Below are 26,658 nucleotides of genomic sequence, written 5' to 3'. Positions count from 1 at the left end.
GAGTTCGGTTTTAAGGTGGAGATTAGGGTGGGCCCGAGGCCCAGTGGTTAGCGCGGCCACAGATTCCTCAAACTTGCGCCTCCCCGCTCCTCTTACCCCATCCAAGGGAGCCAGGTGGTGGGATGCATCCAGGTCTTCTGTCCACGAAAGCAGGGCCCGCCCGGGCTGGACTATGTGAACTTTAGGGGTCAGCCAGGTGACAGGGAACCAGGCAGTTTCGGTTAACGTGAGGATCGCAACTCCTCCCTCGCTCATCCCCGGTCCGGAGCTGCAGACTGCTTCCCGCCGGCCTGGCGGGCCACCAGCTCCCTCCCGCCCTTCTGTCGGCTGAGCTCGGCCTCCTTTCACACCTGCTTCCAACTTAGGTCCCACATTCACGCGTGGGAAAGACCATGTCGAGGTCCCCGCTGAGGTTTGGGCCCATGGGGGCAAGGCCGAGGGAGGGCACGAGGGAGAGCGGGCAGCTCCTCACCCCGGAGGTGGTTTGCGATTCCAGACAGACAGACGGACGGACGGACGTCCGAGACGAGTAGGGGGGAGGGGTTGGCGGAGGCGGAGCCGCCGGGGAGGGCGGTACCGCGGGGAGCCGGCCCGGCCTCCCGCCCCCACCCGCTCGGTGCGTTTGTTGGGCGGTGACACGAAAGCGCCCGCTCGCAGCCCAGCGCCAGGCGGCGGAGTCCGGCCGCGAGCGCGGAGGGCGGCCGGGCAGGTGGGGCGCTTCCCCGCGGGCGGGGCGCGGAGCTGGGGCTGCAGACGCCGACGCCGCGCTCCCTGCGCTCGCCGGGCTCCCGCGCCGCGCGTCTGGCCGAGCGGGTGGCGGGCGCTCCGGGACCACCCGGCAATGCTGCCTCCGCCGCCGCCTCTGTAGGGAGCGCCCGAGCCCGCCGCCGGGAGAGGTCGGTGAGTTTCGGTTTGTTCCTCTGCTCTGTCTCTCCTGGGTCGGGGGCGGCGCGCGGGGCGCGCGGGGATGTCAGCGTCCCCAAGGCTGCCTCGCCCGGAGCGGGAAGCGGGAAAGGGGAGCCGCCGCCTGGGGCATGGAGGGGTACCTTCTGGCCTGTGGATGGAGGTGGCGGGCCGCAGGGGTTTCGGGGCGGGGAGCGAGGGGCACGGTGGGGGGGTCCCTGGAGTTGCGTTTGTTGGGAGCGCTGGCGGAGTTGGGCTGTGGACTGGGGTTGGGGAGGGGAATGGCGCTGTCGGCGGCTCCGCCGAGTCCTCGGATGCCCCCTGGAGCTCCGGTCCGAAGGAGCTGTCTCCCGCCCGCGCCGCGCGCGTCCCAGCTGCGCCCCCACCTCGCACACACTCGAGTAGGTCCCCTCGCAAGCCCCTTGGCGAGCGGCTTCCCCACCCGCAGAAGTTGCCCTTGCGCGCCCCCTGCGGCCCCACGGCCCCTCCCGGGAGGACGGGGCGCAGTGGCGGGCCAGATGTGGGGGGTCTTTTGTGCCGACCCACGCGCCCGGGGCGCTTGCTCCTGGAAGGGCAGCGACAGGACAAAGCAGGCTGGACTCGTGGGACTCCGCCTGAGAAGCGGCGCCCCCCGATCCCGCCTAGGGTGGGGATGGGTGGGGGGAGCGTGGCATGGTTTTGGGAAGAGTAGAGAAATCGGCCACAGTGAGGGACTTGATGAGGTGGCAGACGGCGTGAAGGAAAGGAGGATGCTCGCGAATGCAGCGCTGGCGTGTCTGTCTGGGCGGGTGATTGGGCGCCCCGCATTCCCATGTAACCGGCTTTACCTAGTAGATTTTGCTAGTGTGTATTCGCCCCAAGATGTTATCCTCCGCTTTCTCGTATTTCGTTCTTGAGGGAGTACAGTTGCTAGCAGAAGCCCTACCACCAAAGGAGAACTTGGGGGCGGGGGAGACTGCAGATGAATGGGGGGGGGGGGGGGAGGAAGGAGGGAGGTGGTTATTTATCCTGTAGAGACAATTAGAAGCGTTCCGCCCCCTCGCCGCCCGCCAGCCCTCCACACCTCCGCCGCCGTCCCCCACCGCCTCAGTGCACCCCTCCGCCACTGGCCCGGTGGAAGCTTGGATTTCTTTCTCTGCTGCTCGTATCTAACCCCTACTGCATGTATTTCACCGCAGGCTGAACAAAGCTCAGACTCAATTGTGCTTCCTGCTTGTCAGCCTCTTGCATCCCAAACGCGTACCATTTCCACTTGATGTCATCAGGCAGAAGGGGGTGAAAGAGACTCGGTGACAGATTCAGGTAACCCCCTTCTCCCCCCAATAATCTGGGTAGCCGCCTGGGTGTCCCCGGGTCATTTGGGCCCACAGTGCTTTGCTCGGGGCCGTTGGGGTGGTTTCTGCATCACACCATTCCATTCCTACCCGTGAGGAGGATGAGTGGGGGCTGCTGGAAAGAAATCGCCAATGACTTCAAACCTTCCTTTTGAAGAAGTCATTGAGGGCAGGCAGGGTGCGTTTGGGGTTGTGTAAATTACACCTGGTTTCTTTGGATGAGAATTTTGATATAATCAATACATAGCTGTATCTGAATGTGGGGTTTGGATATATGCTGGGTTTCTTATCTGTAGTAATATATTTTGGCTTCAGTGGGACATAGTGTTTGTTGAGAAGGTATCATCCTAAGGCTGATTACAGGTTGGACTGGTGCTCAGTTAGAGCACCAGTCAAATGTAGTGACTTTCTTATGAAATGATGTTTCTCCTCCATCCCTTCCTTGTAACAGTGTTTGCAACATCACCCTGCCAGCTGTAAGTTACTGGGCGGTGGAAGGGAAGGCTGTTGGGGGAGCAGAAAGAACAGAAAACAGAGCTTCTGTTAAGTTTCCATTTATAAAGCTGTGAACCATTAGGCTCTCAGTCTGCATTTTATCTTTAGGTTGTTGGTTCTTTTCCAAAAACTCTGGCCTGCTCTTTTCTTTCCAAGGATAGTCCTGTTTTGACGGCAACCTAACCAGATCTGGGGTTATCTTGAAAAAGCTCAATGAAAACGTAACCTTCAGACACAGGACACCTTGGCATTGGCATTTTCTCCTAGAGGGCAGAGTCCCGGCAACCTGCACAAGTAGCAGGGGATAAGAATGGTCATGGACATGGACTCGGGGTTTGTCTTGTAGGAAGGAGGGGCTGCTGAGGACCAAAGGCTACTGGTTATTGGTGTTCTTGCTCTGCAGCAGTGGCAGCAGCACAGTATCTGTGGCAGATTCTCTCTTCACCATTCCTCCCCCCTCCCCCCCAAACCCTTAAAAAAATAAAATAACTTGAAAGGTTTGTCCTTCACCTCCAGGGTAGTTTTGTCTTGAAAGGTGACTTTAAAAAATATAGTGACACTGGCATTTATCCTTCTGCTGTAAGCATGCAGGAATCACTGGGAGAAGTAGGTGAGTTACCCAGTCCCAGCTGAAACAAAGGCCAAGGCGTTAGAAAGATCAGATGTGTAATGCTGTTAGGATAGAGGTATTTTGACAGTCTTTATGTCAGCAATAATGCAGGGTGTGTGCTGTGTTCCTGCAAGAAGAAAAACCACGTGATGGTGGTAATAGGGAATGTAACAATGCAATAGAAACAAAGGGTGTGGTGTGTGTGTTTTTTTTTAAATAGAAAAAATAAATACCTCACACACACAATTCCGTATGAGAAAACAGCTACCTGCACATGTAAATGCACATCCAGGAACAAAGATGAACATTGTCCAGTGTTAGGTTTCACTGTGGCTTTAAATTGTGTGCAGTAATAAATCATAATAAAGTGTCATATTGCTGTTCAATTTTTATTTTATTTTTACTTTTTTAGGTGGAGGCTCCCCCGCCCCCAGATGTCTGCAGTAGTGTGTTTAGCTTTAGGTAGGGGCAGCCCTAGAGGTTATTAGACCAACCTTTGCCTCCAGAGCTCTTTCTTCAGCATTCATTTAATTCACTCAGCAGATGTTTATCAAGCACCTAATAGATAAAGGGCCTTGTGATAAGGGCCAAGGAATGGGGGTGTGGTGTGGTGACATAAAAATGAGCCACCTTCAGGGAGCTTATAGGGTGGTAGAGAAATGATGACCTGATTCTTGTTAAGTTCAGTGGTAGCTAGTGAGAAGGAGTAAGAGGAGGGGGACTGCTGCGGAGGGGGCATCTGACCATTCAGCCTTTACTTGAATGCCGCTTTCATTGGGGTGCTCACTACTTCGTAAGGGACTGGGCCTGTTGTTAGAAGGTGACCTTTCCTTCATAGCCTTTGAACTCTTCAGCTGAATCTCACAAATGGTTAGATTTCACTGCTGTTGAAAAGTCATTCTGTTTTCATTCCTTACTCTTTCAGGGTTTGAATGTGTCCATCCTGTCGGCACCCTCCGCATTTCAAGGTTTTATTCAGTCCCTGCTGCACTTGAATTTTGAAACAAGGTCTGCTTTTCTGAATGATCTGATTTAGAAAACAGAATGGGGGGGGAGGGGGCTTTGCAGGTTCCTCTCTTTTTAAAATGGTAATGTATCAGCAAGATAGGTTAGGTTATTCTGCAGTAACAAATAACCTCCAAATCTCAGTGGCTGAGTACTGAGTCTGGTTTCTTTTGTATGGTGTGTATCCAGTGTGGTCAGCAGGTAGGTCCTGCTCATTGTAGTCCCTCAGGGACCCAAGTCAATAGAGGTGTGATCTCGGGTGTGCTTGCAAGATCCCCGCAGCACTGGAAAGGAAGCTAGCGGATCTTGTTTTCATGACATGATCTGACCCAGAAGTGACTTACATTGCCTCTGCCAGGACTAGTGCTGTGACCCCATTTAGCCACAATTCAATATTTCTTGTCCTGAAAAGGGAGAACGGGATGTAGGGGCAGCATGAATAGCTTCCACAAGTGATGTGGCCTAGACAAGTTTATAAAGTGTCTCCCTACTGGGCCCAGCTTAGTGCTTTGTAGGTACTGGGCATTACACAAGAATCGAATGAATGAATGAATGAATGAATGAATGAATGAGTGATATGTATCTTAATCTAGTTCTGCCCCAATCTAATATGACTGTACACTGGTCATCAAGTGAAAATATTATAATTTTCTCTCTTTCTGCATAGTTAGTTATTCTGAAGTGTGAAGCCAGGAGATATTTCCAAGGCTGGTTGATTCTAGGAGGTTTGGTGCTTAGCATTATGTAACCAAGAGGTGTTACCTACAGACTTTCCCTCCCTCACCATCTGCCACTTGTCTAAGACTTCCTGAGTTTGTTTGGAACAGCTCAGGGTAGAAAAAGTGGCAAAGGGCCGAGCATCAACCACGGGGTGGCCTCATCCAGCAAAGACTAGGGCAACAGATGGGACCTAGAACAGGCAAGGGTGAGTGTAGGGTAGCCTTGTCATATACTCTTGTCACTTTGATGTTTAGAAAGAGCAATTTGGATGAGAGCTTTTTTGGTCACAGGACCAATAGGACACTCAAGAGTTCTGGTGTGTGCGTATTTCCATCAGCAACCAGGGTGACTCGACGGTAAGTTTTAAGGCCTTCCTTGCTGCACTCCCTACAAACAGTTGGGTGAAACAGGCATTGCAAAGAGCTCTGGATCAAGCAGTTGGTGGCTTGTAGAGAGATTTGGCTGTGGGAAGTGCGGGTCACTCAAATATCTTGGTTCATGTTGTGATAAATACATGCATGGATTAGAATTTTTAGGATTTGATGAGTACTTTTAGCAAAAGCATGGAATTGAACAGAATCGTATTGCTTCTGACTCAATCAACTCGCTGAAGTCATCTTGTACAGACAGTTCTCCACAGATGGGTGACAGACTGAGCTGACCGTGAGCCCTCAAGTCACAGTGACTAGAGGACATGAGTGTTGGCCTGAGAACACAGGCTGCCCCCTGGCCCAGTGTCCCTTGAGTAACTAAAGGTTGCACCCAAAAAGCTTCTGAAGTGGGGGATGAGCAGCCAAGAGACCAAGTAGGGGAGCCAGATAGAGCCTTGACCTCCAAGAACCAGTGCGGGGTTGGGCTGAGAGCGAGGACAGACTGAGAGGGAAAATTAAGCCCTGAGGGACTAATCTTGGAATATATTTGGGAAGCTCCAAAACACATTTCTGTATTTTGTTTGGCCTCTGACTTCCCACCACTTTAATTTCCTAACAAAACCAGCCAGGTAGACACTTGTGGAGTGAATATGGTTCCTGGCGCTGCCAGGGGCAAGGTCCCAGAGCCTGAAGGGAGGAAGGCGTCGGTTTCCCTGCTCCTTCCCTCATGGCTTCTGGAGCTGCACTGGGTATTTATTCCAGGGTCGGCCTCAATGATAGAAGTCACAATTTGGATAAAATAAGCACTTGTTTTAAAGGATTTTTTACTTCTGCTTGACTTAGTCATTGTCAGATTTAAAGAGGAAGGCCTCAAGTTGTGTATTTGCAACTTGCATTTTCTTTGAGTGCTTCTCAGCCTGGGATTTCCTGGCCTGACCCTGTATGGCTGCTTGAGGCTGAGAGGACATTCCTTGTGGATCTGGGGGGTAGGATTGGGGGTGGTGGAGGGGGGATGGGAGGAGGCTGCTTGTGCTGTGCTGGGAGTGGAGGGGATGAGTGGGAAAAGACTCCTTATTCACCAATTGATTTGTTAATTCCCGCATAGATTAAACTCATTGCAAGTGATAAAAGTTATTCCTGCATAGATTAAACTCATTCCTGCATGATAAAAGGGATGTCAGACCTTCATGCAAAAAAGGGATCAAAATGACTAGGCCAGATGTGGGGCAAATGCAGATGTGCCACCTTGGGACAAAGTCGGGCAAAGTCCTCAGAATAAAGTGGAATCACAGATGCCCTATTCTGTGCTCTTTTCTCTTTCTGCTCTTCACTACTTTCTGCTCCTCCCATCTTACTCCTACCTACCAGCAAATGTGACTTTTCTGGCTTAGTTCCCATTTATAAATTCAAATAATCACACTGGATACACTCTTCACTGGACTTCTGTATGAATTGTGGGGATTTTGGTAAAAGCTTTGACAGATAGACACTGTGGAAGTAGGGAACATTGTTATTATATTGATATTTTGTTTATGAATGGGTTAACTGTCCCTCCCTAGTGACAGTCCCCACCTTTCCCTTAATTTCCACCCCCACTGCCCCATCCTGACTGAGAATCTTGTTTCTCTCTGGGCTATTACAGTGGGTACCCTCACCTCCTGGCTTCCCACTACCAATTCATATTACAAATACCCTTACAATGGTGTGCTGTTCTAATTGTTTGTTCCCTTGTGTAATAGCCTTCAGTGGCTTATGGTTTTTGTTGTTTGTTGGTTGTGGGAGGGGGGAGAAGCTCATATTCTTTTCTTAAAAGCTATTTCAACCTTGACTTGCTCTGCCTGATTTTAAACCACCCCATTAGCTTGGATGGTTAACCCACTGTTTCTCAAAAACACATTGCATAGCCTCTTTCTTAATTTTGGAACATTCTGTGGCCTATGGAGTCCTCTGTCTATACCCCATCTTTAAAGGTCGATTCCGCTCTTAACTCCTGTGAAAAAGTTAACTCTATCACTTCAGAACTTACCAGTCCTTCACTCCAAAGTTCTTTGGCAAAGTTGCCTCCATCTTTCATTTCATTCAACATTCACTCATTCATTTTACAGAGGGCACTTATATCTTGTATCATCACCTAAGATTGATGTGTCTTTTTGTTTCTGTTTAATTGCAAAGAACAGAAACCCACTCAAGCTAAAGGGAGGGGTATTGAAAAAATGTCTCAGGATGTCTTTTCTCATCAGGCCACACATCACTAGAGCAAGGACTCTTCCAGTCATTGCTGAGTGGGGGGAGAGGTGAGGGCTACACATCCCTCTTTGAGCTGGTAGATGTAGAGACCAGGTCCAGCAGGATCTCAGTTCCTTTGCAAAATCCTTAAAGATAAAGACTTGATGAGGTTTGACCCTACTTGTACCTCCCGCCATGTTCGTACAAAGTAAGGGCTCAGTAAATAATCATTCACAATACAGAAATGATTTTGACCTACTGTGATAAAGGAATTATAGATACTTTTGGTCTGTAGATTTAAAGGAACTTTTAAGAGAGACTTATTTTTAAGAGCTTTGCCTACTTGCATTAATAATGATTAAAAATTGAATCAAATTAGAGCTGCCAGGCTACAGCCTGCATACCAATGGTTGGGAGGAGAATGGCTTCTATGAGGCTTATCGTGCTAACAAAATGAATTGTTATTGACAGTCAGTTTTTCAACTTCAATTATCCGGCTTCTTCTAAAGCAACGACAAAACAAAAGCACTCTCTTGGTGACATAAAGCAAGCAGTATTAGAACTTTGCACCCCACCTGGTCACCCCACAATCTCAAGGAGCAGACTGTGCTGTTAGGGTTTGACACCAGTGGGTATCAGTTGCTACAACTGGCTAACATATCTTCCTAATTCACTTGTGACCATAAGTGCCTTTGTGACAGACATCTGGTGTACCTCACTTCTTTGGAATATCACCCACCTGATAGAAGATCTTTTTTTTTTTTTAAAAAAATATATTTTTATTGATTTCAGAGAGGAAGGGAGAGAGAAAAACCGCAATGATGAGAGAGAATCATTGATCCATTGCCTCCTGCACGCCCCCTACTGGGGTTCGAGATGGCAACCCTGGCTTGTGCCTTTGACTGGGAATCAAACCTGGGACCCTCAGTCTGCAGGCCAGGATGCTGTATCCACCGAGCCAAACCTGCCAGTACTAGAAGATCTTCTTTAACACTTGGAATGCTTGATCATTATGGATAGTGTTATTATGAAAGAGGGAATGTGCTCTATTGCTTGGAGAAAATGGCCAGGAATACATTAACATTAAAATGTTCTCAGCTTGACAAATAGTGAATGGAGCTAAGATAAATGTCCCCAAACAAAGTATTTAGTCTGACATTCTTTTGCAGTTGTATTGCTCTGGGGTAGGTTTGCAAATTGCTTCTTTACAGGTTAATATGAGATTAAAAGTGGTTGGAGAGCACTGGATAGAGCTCTGTACTTTGTTGAGAGAATTTGCCCCTTTGTTGCCTGAGACATAAGGATTACTGTCATTTCATGTGGTACCAGCTAATTCAATCATGCAGGTAGAAAGCCATTTTTAACTGTGGTAAGTATCTGTCGATCCATTACTGCTCCACACGGATGCTTCAAAATACATCTATTCACCTGTGGGGGTGGATAAAATAGCATTGGAAACACTGAACATCAGTGATTTAGGTATACAATTGTTTTTATTAAATTTACTTAAATATTGAGTGCTTACTGTTTGCCAGGCATAATTCTGCACAATTCTAACTAAAATACCGGACTTGCTGTAACTTAACATGTGAACTTAACTCATAATTAATTTGATTTTCTGCTTTTTAGGCAATGGCAAAGGTAAAAGGGCAGAGAATAAAAGAAATGAATCTGATATTTTTCTCTCTCAATTCTTGATTCCCTTGCCATATATGCCCACATTACTTGATTCGAATTCAGTTGAGTACTTAAAAATATGCGGATTTTTACAGAAAGGAAGGGAGAGAGAGAGAGAGAGAGAGAGAGAGAGAGAGAGAGAGAGAGAAGATTTTTTGTCTTATTTATTTATGCATTCATTAGTTGATTCTTGTATGTGCCCTGACTGAGGACTGAACCTGCAGGGGATTAAACCTGAAACCTTGGTGTATTGGGACGATGCTCTAACCCAGTGGTTCTCTACCTGTGGGTCGCGACCCCTTTGGCGGTCAAACGACCCTTTCACAGGGGTCGCCTAAGACCATCCTGCATATCAGATATTTACATTACGATTCATAACAGCAGCAACATTACAGTTATGAAGTAGCAACGAAAATCATTTTATGGTTGGGTCACAACGTGAGGAACTGAATTTAAAGCCCAGAAGGTTGAGAACCACTGCAACCGAAGTGCCAGGCCAGGGCTTCTGAAAACATTTTCAAGTGAGAGGAGTTTGGGTTCAAATGTGAGCTCTGCCACAATGACCTTGAGTGAATATGGTCTGACTGAACCTGTGTTTCTTCATCTGTAAAATGGGAGACAGTCAACCTCGTTGAGTTATGTAAGAGTGAGGTCATTCATATAAAGCGTTGCCTTATACATCACAAGTGCTACATACATGGAAATGTGATTGAAGTCCATTTTATTCAGCGTCTACCATCCAGTCATTGTGCTGGAAATCTCAGGATGAATAGTCTTGGTCCGGAAGAAGCTCTTAAACTAGCCATGGAGATAAATAACCACATCCAAAAAACTACAGCCTTTGGCATTTATGAGGAATTTCTTTTGTGTCATTGTCATGAGAGCCTTTGTAAAGCTTTGTTTAAATGGCCCAGAGTTGAAAATGATAGGCCATCTCAGGAGGAAGCCAGAGAGAGCTGGTTCTGAGACAGCCCACAGCCAAAGGACACCACCTTTTTTCTCCTGTGGCTTCACTCCTCCCCAGCAAAATGAAGACCTCCTGCAAGGGACCTCCCTTTCCTAGGGTCTGGACTCAGTTTGTGCAGGACTAAGAGGATATCTGGGTGGAGAGACTTTACATTTTATTTTATTTATTTTAAAGTACTTGGACATTTTAATGAACTCCCCTCCATGTAGCTTCAAGCTACCAGGACACAGGCCCCAGCAACACCCTTAATCTTCTCCTCGGCTCTTCTGCTGAAGAACTTGGCCTTCACAATGACAGGCTGCTTTGGGAGCTTTCCCTTCCCCAGAACTTTGTAGTAGCCCGATCACACCACATCAATGATGGGAGCAACTCCACTCTTGCTTTTGGCAACATTCACCCGTGTCTGCTCACTGACCAGGGTCCACAGTTTATCAAGGTTGACAGTTGGGCAGAAGCTCTGGCTCCTCTTCAAGTGGTAATGCTTCATACCCACTTTCCCAAAGTAACCTGGGTGATATTTGTCGAAGTTGATCCTGTGATGATGCAGGCTACCCCTCCCAGGTGCTTCCTGTGCTTGCGGATGCGGCCGTGGCCGTGGTTCACGTGGCCCCAAAGTTTTCGGGTCTTCCTCAGTCTGGATGGCATGTCGGTGGCCGAGTTGCAAGAGCGAGACTTTACATTTTAAAACCAGAACAATCCCAGAAGACCCAGGGTCGTTTGCTCACTATACTGAGGGGTCTTGTCCTTGTCCTTGTTCTGTGGTTGCTCGGAATCCTGAGTCAGGCTTTGCGGATGTTATACATCGTTAGACATAATAGCCACCCTCTGAGAAGGGGCAGGAGAGAATGGGCAGGATAGACAGGTGGAGGCAGTGTGGCTTTGTCAGTGCCCTAATTTATGAATCTGCTTTTTGGAATGGGATTATTATTATTTTAAGGAAGATAGCTGTTTAATAAAGGCAAGAGAGCTAGACAATACAAGTTAAATGTAAAGTTAATGGGATCTTTAAGAAATTACACTTCAACAGTTGTGCTTGGTAGGGTTGTGTGGCACAGGACTTGGTACACTGCAGGCACTTGTTGAAGGAATGGTGTAATCAATTCTTCAGAAATAACTTGGAGAGCGGGGTTTTAGTTCCGCCTGGGTTGCTGCTTGTAGGATTTCAGTCTGGGCCCTTTGGTAGCTAATTTGAAAATGCATGAACCTACATCTGCTCTGGGTTCCTCGGTGCACTGATGTCTGGAGTGTATTTATGTGTGAGCCTCTGCTCTTCTTGACTATTTTTTTTTTCTTCTTGGTGGAACCACAGGATGCTAGCAGACAAGATGCCTTTTCCTTTTGCAGCTAGGATGCTTCTGGAATGTGCCCATGTTATGAACATGAGCATAGTGTGGACTGTGATGGGGGTGCTTGTGAGCACAGTGCCCAGAGCTTTCCTCCCAGAGAGACTTCTTAGTGAGTCTGTTCATGCCATGAGGGGCTGGGAAGGGAACCAGGCCTGTGCCAAATTACTGAGTGGAGATGTCTGAAGCCCTGACTCCAATTTGCTGGTATTCCTTCTCTCTGAATCTCTAACTCATGAGATTGATGGTGTGTGGGTTGTTTTGAACTAATGACAATTTTAGCTTCAGGCTCAAAAAGACTTCTGCCCTCCCCTTTTACTACCTAGAACACTTGAATTAGGACGTTGCCCATAGTAAGAGATTATTTTTTGACCCACCTATGTGGCAGGCAACTTTTATTTACTAAACATCTGCTCTGATCATCCTGCCATGAGCTTTTGAAGCCCCCCCAAAGTGCATGACCTCATCCCTAGCTCAGGATGTCTCACAGACCTTTCTGCCTCTTTCTGCCTCTGAACCTCTCGTGGGTGGGGGGTGGGGGTGTGTCTCTGACTTTCTGTTTTTGGTTATTTCCTCTTGCTAATCTTGTCTCATGTCTATTTGATTATTAGACCATCCAGAAGAACCTGGAGGGCAGAGAAAAGTTTATTCCACCCCCTCAATGGCAACAGATAAAACCCTTAGATAAGCCACCATTTTTCTAGTGTTTAGCTGATGTCTCAAACAATAACCCTTTGTGTTGTTTCTTCTTTGGAAGTGTAACTGGTTATCTGGAGGTGTTAGGTTGGTGCGGGCTGGACCTGCAGCCTATTGCCAGCAACAGTCATGAGCTGGCTGGTCGCCAGTTCTGTGAATCCCATCCACAGAGCACCTGAAGGCAATTGCTAGACATCTACGTCACCCCTTCCGTCAGATTTCCCTGTAATCGTTATGTCTGCCAAGATATATTCATTTATGTTCCCAATAAGCCAGAGTTCTTCATGGTCTATTACTTTGTCTAAGAAAAAGGGGAATCTTTTAGGCAAACAGAATCATTTAATAAATTACCTTTATTTCTGTACACAAATGAAAAACATCAATTCAAAGAATTAGTGTTTCTTTGCAGTCAGTAGTTCACTTATTTTTTCCAACATTGAAATCAGGTCTATCAGAAATTAATGCTTCACACACCTTGGATTTATGACAAAATAACATATAGAGCATTTGAGAATTGCATCCCTTGGTGGTCATACTTCTTAATAAGAAGCTCATTTACAGAAAAATGTCTTCACTAAGAAGTTAAAAAGAACATGTCGGGTTTTACCCCAGACTTAATTCACCTTATTTGTGGAGCCTGTAGATGCAGCAAACCCTCTCTTTAACATGCTCCTTAGAATAACTTTTAGAATTCCTTGTAAATTAGAAGGGCTGTAACAATCAGTTGTGAAGTCTAAGTAGGATTCAGCCTGGTTCTAGTTGCCTCAGCTTTCATCTAATTCCTTACCTCTGACTTATTGCAAAGGGCAGGACCATTAGATTCTGTTACTGCTTTTGGTACAGGTGAATGGGGTTTCACTTAGACTAAAATCTTAGAAATAAATGACTGGTGGACTACAATCTGGAATTCTTGTCCCACCATAGGAGGAAGCGATTCTGAACATGCTGGCTCCCCTCTTGGTTCTGCAGTCCACTTCCCTCAATTTAACTTCTCCTTTGAGATTCTGACTTGTAAAGAAACAAATTTCTTCCTTTTATGAGGCTTTTTAGTAGTAGGTGACTGGTGTGTTCAATATAATCTATAGTATTTAACAGCTCAATACACTTTGTTTTCCCAAAGCTGATCACAGTTAAAATAAGACAAGTAGAAAGAGAGTGTGTGTGAGAGAGAGAGGCAACAATTTGAGAGAGGAAGAATAAGTAAGGAGACTAAGAAGGGTAAATATTTGTGTAGGAATATGGCAATTTTAAAATTCAATTTTAGCTTCAAAATCAAGAAAAACTGTTATTTTACACTGTTGTTGGCTCTGGAATTAAAAACATCTTGCCCAAAGCAAATTGCAATTGTTCTTAATGTTCTACAAAATGACATGGAAGTTGATCAGATATTTTCTTTCCCAAACTATGTTAGATTCCACAATTTATAATAATTTTGGGGTTGGGGGACCTAACTGTAGTACAAGGATAATAGTATTTAGATATTATATGCTTTAAGTATAGTACTAAGTACTTTAAGCCTGTTATCTGGGAGGTAGCTGAGCCTAGAAACTTAGGTGAGTTTATGCCAGAGCCGGGGTATGCCAGAGTCCAGACAGTCCATGCTCTTAACCTCATCTTGGGACCCACATTCACCACTGGGATTAAGAATTGGAAGAGGTGAAAACTTAAACAGGTTCAATGTAACATAATTTAAGAGGTTTGACTTCTAAACTGTCCTGTCTTTGGGAAGATGGATGGTTTTGGTGAACCACCGAATCGATTTGATGTGATTTTGAGGCCATGTTGTTTGAAAGAGTTGGTGATGGAATATTTTTGGGGGAATTTGCAGTGATATTTCTGGTTATTATCTGAGGTTTGCCCTGTGCTAACAAGTGTCTGCAATGTGTGGTGGTGTGAAATGTTTCTGGAGGGACCACTCTACAGAATGTAGGTGTGAGAGATTCGATCAGCTGCTAGGAGCTGAAAACATTCGTGAATACAGCATTAAAACATGTTTCAACAAAAATCCCCTCCTATCCCAATTACTATTTTCTCCCATATCAGAAAGTGGAATAAATCATATCCTTTCATATTGTCTTTGCTTTGTTCATGCAGTTCCCTTTCCCTGGGTCACACCCTCACAATACCTCCTCCACCCCAAACACACACACACACACACACACACACACACACACACATACACAACCCCAAATCACAACCCCCACAACATCTTCATGGAAGTTGTAACTATATTCATCAAGATTTCCCTCCCATTTCACTTGCCCTATGGGTGCTCCCCCAACCCTCTCAGACAGAATTAACTTTCCTTCCATTTGTTCTTTTTAATCCCACTTACGCTGTGTATGATAATTCTAAATATGGTTGCGCCCCTGCTCCATTGTGAATTCTTTGTCCTTAGGGACCTTGTTTTGTTTAGGAGTTTGGATGAATGAACAGAAGCAAATGAATAAACAAACTATTGATAATGTGGATTTGTTGGGATTAATTTGAGTGTATGTTAGTGGAAAATAGTGGTAGACCTGAGCATTGTTGTGCGATTGTGGCAACTGGCTAGATCAGGGGTGGGCAAACTTTTTGACTCGAGGGCCACAATGGGTTCTTAAACTGGACCGGAGGGCCAGAACAAAAGCATGGATGGAGTGTTTGTGTGAACTAATATAAATTCAAAGTAAACATCATTACATAAAAGGGAATGGTCTTTTTTTTTTTTTTTTTAGTTTTATTCATTTCAAATGGGCCGGATCCGGCCCGCGGGCCGTAGTTTGCCCACGGCTGGGCTAGATGCTTACCAAATTTCAACATTATTGACATCTGGGGCCAGATAATTTTGTTGTTGTAGGGAAACTGTCCTGCCCACTGTGGGATAGAGCATCCCTGGACTTACTCTACCCACCAGATGCAAGCAAAGATGTCTCTAGACATTGCCAAATGTCCCCAGGAGTCAAAATGACCCCTAGTTGACAACCACTGTACAGACTATTTTCTGCATCTAGATGGGTCACAGGACTGATTCTGACCGACAGGATAGGATGTATGTAAAGATGAGAGGCAGTTAGGAATGGGGTGCCTGTTGCACACTTGCTCTCTTTCTGGTCTGCTGGCCAGCTGCAGGGGTGAATGCTGGAGTCCTAGGGTATGATGGAGCCACAAGGTGGAAGGAACCTGGGTCCTGAATGACAGTGTGGAGCAGAGCCTCCCTTACAAAGCTGCTCTGGAATGCAGTGTTAAGAAGAGATTAAGGCAAACCATCATTGCCTTACTCCAATGAGATTTTGGGGTGTTTATTTTGGTAGTCAGTCTATCTTGCCTAACCTCTCACACTTGGAATGAAGATACCTTGCTGAAGCAGCCATGTTTGTATTCCAACTAGTGAATGAAAACAGAGATTCCAACCTTGGAAAAAGAGACAGATTTTTTGTTTGTTCTTGTGTAGCATCAGTCTTATTACCATAATTCTTATAATTTCTATTTTTATCAGAAAATGAGATGATGATACATGTGAATTTGTTATTCTGCCACTCTAATCATTATGACATATCAGTAATGAACTATAAGTAATTTTAGTAAAAAATAGTAAAGCATCAAGTGTCCTAGAAGTTTTCATTTTACTATGTATGAATATGTACCTGCAATGCAAGTTCAGGTTGAGATATTTGTGGCAATTTATGTCTGTGTTCTAAAAATTTTGAGGGAAAATGACGGATGTTGGTACCCTCTAGTTACAGCTGTTTCCCACACTGCTAGTAAATCACTGTGTGATGTGGTGGCCTTTGAAACGGACTCATATGTGCGTAGTGTTACTGAATGCTGTGGATTAGTGTCCTTTAAAAAGCTCAACTTAAAACCTTGCTTATCAGGCTCCATTCAGTGCATAGTTCTAGATTTCTTTTGCAGCAATTAATTGCATTTGTGGTGTGTCTATGCAGAGCCACTGACCAAAATGGGTAAGTCAATGGGCTTCATTTGGCACCCATCTGGATGACAACAGTGGGGTTGTTTATGGCAAACAGTGGCTGTTTGTGGGCCAGCCCTCAGTGGCTAAAAGCTTTGTGTTTGATTCAGTGGTCTTGCAGCCTGCTCTGTTTTCACAGCATTCAGTCAATTGTACAAAGAGCCACCCCTAGTGAATCCCATCCTACCTGTCAGTCAAAGGCTCCTTGTCAGGGAATAGAGCAAATCTGACTTGACGATTGTAAGATGGTGAAGTCTCTCTAGTAAAAATCTGGCTAGGCATCTGAGCTGTCAAATATCTGGTTCCTGTTTTTTTTTTTTTTTCTCCCCATAGAAAACATTTTCACTATGATAATAAGACTAACGAACACGCATGGCACTAATTGTGTGCCAGGCTTTAAGTCAGCGGTTCCCATCCTGTGGGTCGCGACCCTTTGGCGGTCAAATGACCCTTTCATAGGGGTCGCCTAAGACCATCCTGCATATCAGATATTTACATTACGATTCATAACAGTAGCAACATTACAATTATGAAGTAGCAACGAAAATAATTTTATGGTTGGGTCACAACATGAGGAACTGTATTTAAAGGGCCAGAAGGTTGAGAACCACTGCCTAAGTGTTTTGCATATAGTATGTGCATAATTCTCACAGTCGTATTAATATCTCTACTTTAATTTATTTATAAGAAATTGAAGCACAGGGAGACTGACTTACCCAAGGTCACAAAGAGAGTGTCAGAGCTGAGATTAGAACCCAGAGTTTGAATGGCTTCAGAGTTTATGCTAGAAGCCACTGTGGTATGCTACCTCAGATTTGTCCTTCTGTTAAGGAGACTCCCTTTCTCTGAGATGTCCTGTATTTTGATGACTTTAAGTAGCTAATATCTGTACATGATGATTAAACAAAGTTATTAATATTATTACATGGGCTTATTTCTTTTGCATGGGTCGAACATAATTTTCCAAAGTAGCTATCAGCTGATGCTCTTATGTCTTCCATAACTCTTGGCATAATGCCTCCTCATAAAAAAGTGCTAACTGCCCTAACTGGTTTGGCTCAGTGGATAGAGCATTGGCTTGCGGACTGAAGGGTCTCAGGTTTGATTCCGGTCAAGGGCATGTACCTTGGTTGTGAGCACTTCCCCAGTAGGGGGTGTGCAGGAGGCAGCTGATCGATGTTTCTCTCTCATCGATGTTTCTAACTCTCTATCCCTCTCCCTTCCTTTCTGTAAAAAATCAATTAAAAAAAAAAAGACCATTCTTTAAAAAAAAAAGTGCTAACTTACTTAGAACATTGGTTTGGTTATTTTCATACAGAGATGCTCCTTTAGAAGGTTACCCCTGTAGGAGTAGGAATACAGGTACACAAGGAACTCAAATGCCAGGTGGTTCTGGATGAAGTGCTATTGGAGTTTAGAGAGGGAAAGATTACTCCTTGCTCGAGGTTTCAGAATGGCTGGATAGAAGAGGTAGCATTTGATGATGTCCTTGAAGGGAAGGCAGTAATCTGGACATGTGGGCAAGTGGGGTGGCGTTCCTGCAGTACCAAGGTGGTAGGGGCGGTGGATCATGTCTTCTGGACAACAAATAATGCAGTATGACTGGGCCATAGAGCTGTGAGCCAGACTAATAAGAAAAAGATGAGAAATGTTGGTGGGAACAGGGGTTTTGGATTTGTTTGGCAGGAAGCCATTGGTGGTTTGGGGAATGGGAAGGATGTGGGTATGAAGCTGTATATTCTCAAACTTAATTTGGCAGCAAGCGATATGGAGCAGGAAAGGACAAAGGTGGGGAGACCAGCCCAGGTTCGGAGAAGATACGGTGAAGACCTGGACCCCAGGGGAGGGTGACAGGAATGGAAAGGACGTGTGAATAAAAGACACATTTTAGAGACAAAATTAGCAGAATTTTAGAGACTGATTAAATGAGAGGTGGGAGGTAAACAGGTTTTCAAGTCTGAAGTACTGGATGGATAATGGTAACACATATTAAATTTCATCGAAAAGGCCAGATTTCAGAGAAATCAAAAGTTCAGTTTGGAAATGGCATTTAGTAGATTGATCAGAGCTGTGCCTTTAAGACTAATCCCATCCAGATGGTCATTATGAGTCTGAGGTTGAACCACGTTGCCAAGTGGGGGAGAGAGCCTCTAGGGAGCTGGCTGTGGAAGGACATAGGCCTAAAGAAAAAAGTCTAATTTCTGGAGCAGAGGACACGCGTTTATTGAAAACTAGGAGTGATATGTGACTTCATGTTCTGGTGTGGCTTAGTGTATATTTATTATCCCCAACTTAGTTATGATTTTTCCTAGATTTAAAATATTTAAAATGTTTTGCAGACCATGCGTGAAGAATGTTCCATTCCGAACTTTGCCTGGGATATTGGGAATCTGGTTGGAAGACCCCCTGCTCATCTGGTCTGTCTGCTAACTCATCAGCCCCAGCTGTGCTGCAGGCAAGCCTGCCTTCCCCTTCTTGCCTCCTTTAGGATACTTGCCTTCTCGTTCTTCCTCTGTCCTTATGTTCAAATCCTAACTCTTCCGTTAATACCCTACTCACATTTTATCTGAATCCTAGATGATTGCAGCTGACAATGACCTAGGCTGCCTCCTACATCTCACAGATCTTAGTGTATGTCCTGGGGATGGCCAGCTGCTGACCTGTGGTAGATGTGTGTCCTTTGATGGCTGTGCCTGCCCTATACATCTTTTTTTTTTTTTAATATATTTTTATTGATTTCAGAGAGGAAGGGAGAGGGAGAGAGAGAGAAACATCAATGATGAGAGAGAATCATTGATCAGCTGCCTCCTGCACACCCCGCAACTTGGGCATGTGCCCTGGCTGGAATTGAATGGGACCTTTCAGTCTGCAGGCTGACACTTTATCCACTGAGCCAGACTAGCTGGGGCCTCTATGCATCTTTGCATTCCAGGTACCTGATTTATATATATACTAGGGGCCCGGTGCACGAAATTCATGCACTGGGTGTGTGTGTGTGGGGGGGGGGAGAGTGTCCCTCAGCCCAGCCTGCCCCCTCTCACATACTGGGAGCCCTCAGGCGTTGACCCCCATCACCCTCCGATCGCCTGATCGGCCCCTTGCCCAGGCCTGACGCCTCCGCCAGAGGTGTCAGGCTTGGACAGGGGACCCCCATTTCCCCCCGATCACTGGCTCTGGCCCCCGCCCAGGCCTGAGGCCTCTGGCCCAGGAATCATGCCTGGGCAGGGGACCCCCATCTCCCTCTGATCGCTTGCTCCACCCCCCGCCCAAGCCTGACGCCTCTGACCCAGGCTTCAGGCCTGGGCAAGGGGACCACCATATCCCCCCAATCCCCGGCTCCGCCCCCCACCCAGGCCTGATGCCTCGGCCAGAGGAGTTGACCCTCATCACCCTCCGATCACCAATCACCGGATCGGCCCCTTGACCAGGCCTGAGGCCTCCGGCAGAGGTGTCAGGCCTGGGCAGGAGACCCCCAGCTCCCCGCGGTTGCAGGCTCCGCCCCTGCCCAGGCCTAACGCCTCTGGCTTAGGCGTCCGGCCCAGGCAGCGGGGACCTGCAGTGGCAGCGGGGGGTGCGGCGATCGTGGGCTTCGCTTTAGGCCCAGGCAAGGGACCCCTAGCTCCTGGGACTGCCAGCTTCGACCTTGCCCAGCTCCCATCGCTGGCTCCGCCCCTACTTCCTGCTATCACTGGCCAGGGCGGCAAAGGCGCCTGATTCTCCGATCATGGCTGGGGGGCAGGGCAAAGGTGGCCCCAGGGCCGCCTTTGCCCTGCCCCCCAGCTCTTAGCTCCCCCCTGGGTTTCTGATCACTGTCAGTGGCAGGGGGCTTCTTCCTGCTTTCCCTTTCGCCTCCCTGCATTGTGCCTACATATGCAAATTAGTCGCCATCTTGTTGGCAGTTAACTGCCAATCTTAGTTGGCAGTTAATTTGCATATAGCCCTGATTAGCCAATGAAAAAGGTATCGCCTTACGCCAATTACCATTTTTCTCTTTTATTAGTGTAGATATATTTTTTACCAGTAAATGTTGTCATGAATTGTTATATCTCTAACTTGTTCTTTTTTAAAAATATTATTGCATTTTATTCAGAATGTTGAGATATACCTTTTAAATCCTTTTAAATTCTTTAAAAAAAATCTTTATCGTTGAAAGTATTACATAGGTCCTTAGTTTCCCTTCATTAATCTCTTCCAGCCCGTTCCCATCTTCCCCTGCACCTAGGCCCTCACCACCTCATTGTCCATGTTCACGGGTTATGCAGATATGCATACAAGTGCATTGGTTGATCTCTTCCCATTCACCCTCTCCTTTCTTCCCTCTGAGGTTCAGTCTGTTCATGCGTCTATGACTGTAACTAGTTCTTAATCTCTGTAGAGACTACAGTGATATTCCACTTTTTTAATATTCCCCACACTATTTGGGCCATGGTATCTTCATGCTACTGGTTGATTAAGGACTATATCAGTGACAGCGAACCTATGACACGTGTGTCAGAGGTGACACGCAAATTCATTTTTTTGGTTGATTTTTCTTTGTTAAATGGCATTTGAATATATAAAATAAATATCAAAAATATAAGCCTTTGTTTTACTATGGTTGCAAATATCAAAAAATTTCCATATGTGACACGGCACCAGAGTTAAGTTAGGGTTTTTCACAATGCTGACATGCCGAGCTCAAAAGGTTCGCCATCACTGGACTATATCATCAGGAACTTTTCTTTTCTCTTGGGGAAGCCCAACATCTTGGTAGTGGATTCTTGAACCTTCAGTGAGTTAGAAGTATGATATATTGGTTACCACCATTGGCTTAGCTTGTATTTGTCTACTATTCAAAACACATAGTGGCTATCTTGATTGAGTCTTCTCTTCAGTCAGTTAATGCTCTGAGACGGTGGCAGCAAGGGGATTGGAGTAGGGCAAATTACCCTGAGTTTTGCCTTTGGTTTTATGTAAGATGTTGGGGGTAGGTTTGCAGGAACCAAAATATACTCAGAGACCAAATGGGTAACATGGTGGCAGAAGCCAAAAATTAGTTTTAATATTCTAAAGTTAATCAGACAAAATTCACGTAATACGGTACGTGGGATGGTTGTGAACCAACAGAATGAAACTGCTTATTAAGGTAGATTTGGAAAATACTTGGGAGTGCAATGGCTCTAATTTTCCTTTCATCAGATTTGTTTACTAATACGATCTCATTTCTGTCAGTCTCAAAAAGCCTCTAGTAACCAGTACCAATTAGTTAGAATCTGATACCAAGCATGCTGGCCTGTTCCATTTTCTCAGAGAACAAATCCACTTTCTTTGGGTTTTGGAGAAAGAACTCTTATGCCTTCAGAGAATGTGTGGACTGATGTTCATAAATGACTTTTAAATATATGTGTGTGTGTGTGTGTGTGTGTGTGTGTATTTATATATATATATATTTCAGAGAGGAAGGGAGAGGGAAAGAGAGATAGAAATATAAATGATGAGAGAGAATCATTGATCGGCTGCCTTCTGCATTCCCTCTGCTGGGGATCGAGCCCACAACTTGGGCATGTCCCCTTGACCAGAATAGAACCCTGAACTTTCAGTCCGCAGGCTGACGTTCTATCCACTGTACCAAAGCGGCTAGGGCCATAAGTGACCTTTGAATAATCAAGTTTAATACATTGTCAGAAAAAGAAGCAAATGGTACTGAAAGCCCCACCGCTGTAAGGGAGAAGTAAAGAGAGAGAAACATCAATGATGAGAGAGAATCATTGATCGGCTGCCTTCTGCATGCCCCACCCTAGGGATCAAGCCCGCAACCCAGGCATGTGCCATGACCAGGAATTGAACCATGACCTCCTGATTCATAGGTCAATGCTCAACCACTGATCCACGCCTGAGTAAAATGTTAAATATTGAATATCTTTGAATTGAGTTTATAAGTTGAAGAGATAATTGCTGATATGGACTTGGCAGTAACTAAATCCAGAGCATTTGTGAAGCTCTAAGTTACCCAATTTAATTCTCAGAATAATTTAAGAGTAAGTTCTGTTTTTGTCCCCAGTTTTTGGATGAGCAAACTGAGGCACAGATAAGTTTAGGAGCTTGCTCAAGATTATGCTGCCAAGGGCAAACCCGATAGAAATCCCAATCTGATCAATGGTAGCATTGGTATGTCAGTCCATTACAGCGGATTTTCTTTTTCTCTTCTTTTTTTTTATCCTCACCCGAGGATGTATTTATTAATTTTTAGAGAGAGGAACGGGGGGTGCGGGTGGGGGTGGTAGGAGAAACATTGATGTGAGAGAGAAATATCAATCTGTTGCCTCCAATACACGCTCTGACAGAAGATCGAACCTACAACCTAGGTATGTACCCTGAATGGGAATCAAATCCTTGCACTGCAGACAGCTCAGCCACTCAGCTGAGCCCGCTGAGCTACAGTGGGTTTTCAGACTTTGCAGAAGTAGTTACTGTAGCAGGAGAAGAGGGAGAAAAGGGAGAAGAAGAGGAGGAGGAGGAAGAAGAGGAGGAGGGGGAGGAGGAGGAGGAGGGAGGGAGGGAGGAATCAGAAACAAAACATACTAACAATAAATGAGGGGGAAAAGGAGGAGGATGAGCTATCAGAAACAAAATATACTAGCAATAAATGTCTCCAGTCATTAATTTCTGGATATAAAGATGAATATGATATTAAAAATGAAATAATAAAAATATTAGCATTTTAATTTCATTCTCCCTGTGCTATATTCATGGTAGAGTTGTGAGTAATTATCTTCTTGTGGCTGTGTTGTTTCCACACCAAAATTTCATCTGGAAATTGTAGTGCAACAAATAGCTGCTGAAATCATGATGGCAGTGATTATGTCCATGACAAAATTGTGCAAGTACAGAATGATGAGGTTATTCTGAGGGAAGTTGCTTTAGTAGAATGGTGAATGCTTTTCAAATGTAGGACAAGCCAGAAAGGAAAAAGGCCTAATTATGGGTTTGTAATATATAATGGAAATGGATGAGTTTTCAGGACTGTTTTAAAGATTAAAAATTAGACAGCTCAGAGTTCATTCAGAGTTTTTAACCAAACCATTAGTGATATTTTCAGCTCTGGTAGTAAGTGTTCTGTTTTTTGTTTTTAATTATGTTTTTATTGATTTTTAGAGAGGAAGGGAGAGGGATAGAGAGATAGAAACATTGATTAGAAAGGAACATTGATTGGCTGCCTGCTGCACGCCTCCCACCGGGGATGGATCCCACAACCTGGGCATGTGCTCTGACTAGTAATCGAACTGGTGACCTCTTGGTTTCTGGGTGGACACTCAACTGCTGAGCCACACTGGCCGGGGCAACTGGTAGTAAGCTTTTAAAAAACATTGTTAATCTCTAGCCTGTTCTGTGAAGTCTCCATTTCCAGTGTTGGGAGTGACTCACATCACCAGGTTTGCTGCCTTCTCTACTTCAGGGTCCCTCTCTGGAGTCTTCTTCTCAAGAGGTTTTAGCTTTTGCCATGAACATATCTAGGTATTGGGAGCTTACCATGTCCCAAGTAAATTGTTTCCATTTTAAAGTTGGGAAAACCTTGAGACTGAATGTGAGGTAGTATTCTACAGTTCACAGGTGGGTAGAACATGCCAGGCTGCTCACCCGGTCATGCTCGGGAATCAGTCTGTGCCCACCTGAGCCCTTCCTTCTGGCAGTACGTTAGCAGCACACCACAGGACACCAGTGTGACCTCACCCTGGGGGCCTGCAGTGTCCATGGTTTTACCATTAGAGATTCCTTCCTTGTGGGGTGAAAACAGCAGGAATTGTGGTCACTTGGTAGGCTGAGGGCTATGTCCCTACTCTGTGACTTATTTATCAGCCTTCTGATTGTGAATAAATGACCTCATTTAAGATGAGACCAGCAATACCTATCTTGGGAGGTCACAGTGAAGGTTAATAATGGTCACGGTTGTGTGTGGAGCCCTGGCAAGGTGTCAGGTGCTTTTTAAAATATTATGTATATCTTAGTTCATTAAATTCTAGAAGGCTAGCTAATCATTTGAGTCCAGTATGTACCAGCCCTATTGGGGTGCAAGTGCAGAAAGAGCGGGAGTATAAAAAAGCAGAGCACAGGTTGTAACATTACTAGGCACTGCTGAGACTTGGGGAGGAATGGTGGCAGGGACTCCAGAGGTGGTAGGAGGAGTAAGGTCAGCATCAGAAACAGAGCAGGAGGTGTGGACACGGGAAGACACAGGCACTCGCTGTCATCTGGACCGTTTGCCTGGGATGGGCCAGGCCCTCACCTGGCTTCATTTTCCTTATTTTGGATTGAAGAAGTGAGGTCTATAAACACAATGGTAGGAAAATAGGACATTGATCCTTTTTCTTTCTTGGTTAACCTTAAAGATCTCTTTCTTCCCACATCCTTAAGAAAAGGTAGAGAGAGAAAAGTGATGTCCTGAAGCAAAACCTAAATGGAGTGGGGCTTGGGTCGTATTCGGCCAAGACACAAACACCAGACTGGACCTTGGACCCATGGAGTCAGCAGGGATTTGAAGTCTTTTCTCAAGGGGAACAAGCCAGCTGTGAAGGACCAAGGGGTGCGGGGACAGACCTGGGCACCTGAAAGGAAGGTGTGGTCTCCACCCTTTCTTGCTTGGGTAAAAGGAAACCAGAGCAGACAAGAGCATTTGTTCAAAAAAAGCTATGTGGGAGGCAAGGAGATGATGTGTATGATATGAAGTCGTTTTCTTTTTTTTTAATTTTAAAAATTTATTTTTTAATCCTCACCCAAGGACATATTTATATTGATTTGAGAGAGAGAGAGAGAGAGAAACATTGATGTGAGAGAGTAACATTGATTGGTTGCCTCCCATAGGTTCCCCGATCAGGGATTGAACCCACCATCTAGGTATGTGCCCTAACTGGGAATCGAACCCACAACCCTTTGGTGCAGGGTACGATGCTTCAAACAACTGAGCCACCTGGTCAGAGCTATTTATTGATTTTTAGAGAGAAAGAGTAAGAGAGTGAGAGAGGGAGAGAAACATTGATTTGTTGTTCCACTTATAAATGCATTCATGACCTGCGATTGAACCTGCACACAACTTGTGTGTTTAGGGACGATGCTCTAACCAACTGAGCTATCTGGCCAGGGCAACATGAAGAATTTTTTTTTAATGTTGTGCTCATGTATATTTGCAAGAATAAATCTCACCCTCTGAGCAGTAAAGCCTGTTTCTCTTTGGAGTGCATGTCATGTCTGCAGTGAAATTTGGCCCCGATGGCTTCCTCTGTGCGTTTTACTCCCCACCCCCACCCCTGTCTCTAGAATTCTGACAGCAGGGGAGTAGTGTTGAATATGTGTCCAGTAAAATAATATTCTTATATTTTCAAATTATTTCTTTCTAAGAGAGGGTGAGTGAGGTTTGGGAGAAATGGATGGATATGATTGACAAGGTATATGGTGTTGCCTAGTCTGAGTCAACCCTTCCTGGGTTGAATTCAGAATGAACAAGCTCAGCGTATAAGTCTATATCAGAAATTACAAGCGTGCACAGTGAATACTAATGTAACTGTTACTCTCATGGTTTCCCGCCGACATCTGCTTACACAAGCTTTCTAATTTTTTGCTTTTGTATTGTTGCTTGTATAGTTAGCAGTGGATAGAAATTTTCCATTTCCATGGATTTTACTAGTTAGAACTTTGTGATAATTGAAATGGTTAAGAGTGGGGTTTACGTTAGCTGCTCCCACTGACAAAGAAATGGAGAACCTAGGGTAGGCATTGGACAAACAGTATTACCTGTAAGACCTTAGAATGTTCAAAAAAGCTTTCCAAAAACCTCAGGTGTTTATGACAAAGACCTTTTTTCTTAAAAATGATAAATACTTATCTTAAAGAGGGAACCCTAAGAACCTTAAGGATAAGCAATTTCTTATCAGTCCACTTTTAAGTCATGCGTGAAGAATCCTGGATGTTATTGGCCTTTTTATGAGGTTGCCTTGGTAATGCCTACTCCTGACTTTCCTGCATACTTTTCTGCTCTGCATTTTTCCTCCACGTAATTACAAAGCAGAGTACTGATTTATGCTTTTTATTCCTTTGCAGTTGCTTCTAAAGCTGGGACTGATTCTCCTGACCTGACGTGGCCTTTCAGGGTCCTGCGGGTCAGCTGAGGGTGACCGGCTGGACTTCCCTCCATCCTGGGGTCTCTCAGCTGACACTGAGCAGGTGTGGCTGCTTTTGTGACATTGAATAAACAATGGAAAAAAAGAAATATTGGAAAATATTTTTCAGTGCTTTTTTTCTGGGAGGAACACCCTTAAACATAACAGACATGTGTTGTAAGCCTTCAGCAACTCTTGAAGGCCAGCCTCTCTTGTCAGCAGCTTGTTC

The 26,658-nt window shown here is 45.3% G+C and overlaps 1 long non-coding RNA gene and 1 pseudogene across 2 annotated transcripts; one reads left to right on the top strand and one right to left on the bottom strand.

Moving 5' to 3' along the window:
* Positions 1-778: 778 nt before the first annotated feature.
* On the top strand, positions 779-26,413 carry LOC308523189. Its single transcript, XR_013996307.1, has 3 exons — positions 779-900; positions 2,082-2,205; positions 26,371-26,413. It is a non-coding gene; the product is annotated as an uncharacterized lncRNA (long non-coding RNA).
* Positions 10,512-10,953, bottom strand: LOC308522845 (large ribosomal subunit protein uL15-like; annotated as a pseudogene). Its single transcript has one exon. The product of its transcript is annotated as a large ribosomal subunit protein uL15-like (transcript).
* Positions 26,414-26,658: the final 245 nt, after the last annotated feature.

This window comes from Myotis nattereri (assembly GCF_964212035.1).
Source record: "Myotis nattereri genome assembly, chromosome: 8".
Classification (NCBI taxonomy): domain Eukaryota; kingdom Metazoa; phylum Chordata; class Mammalia; order Chiroptera; family Vespertilionidae; genus Myotis; species Myotis nattereri.
Note: the sequence above shows the minus strand (reverse complement) of the source record. Positions and strands in the feature narration are given on the sequence as shown.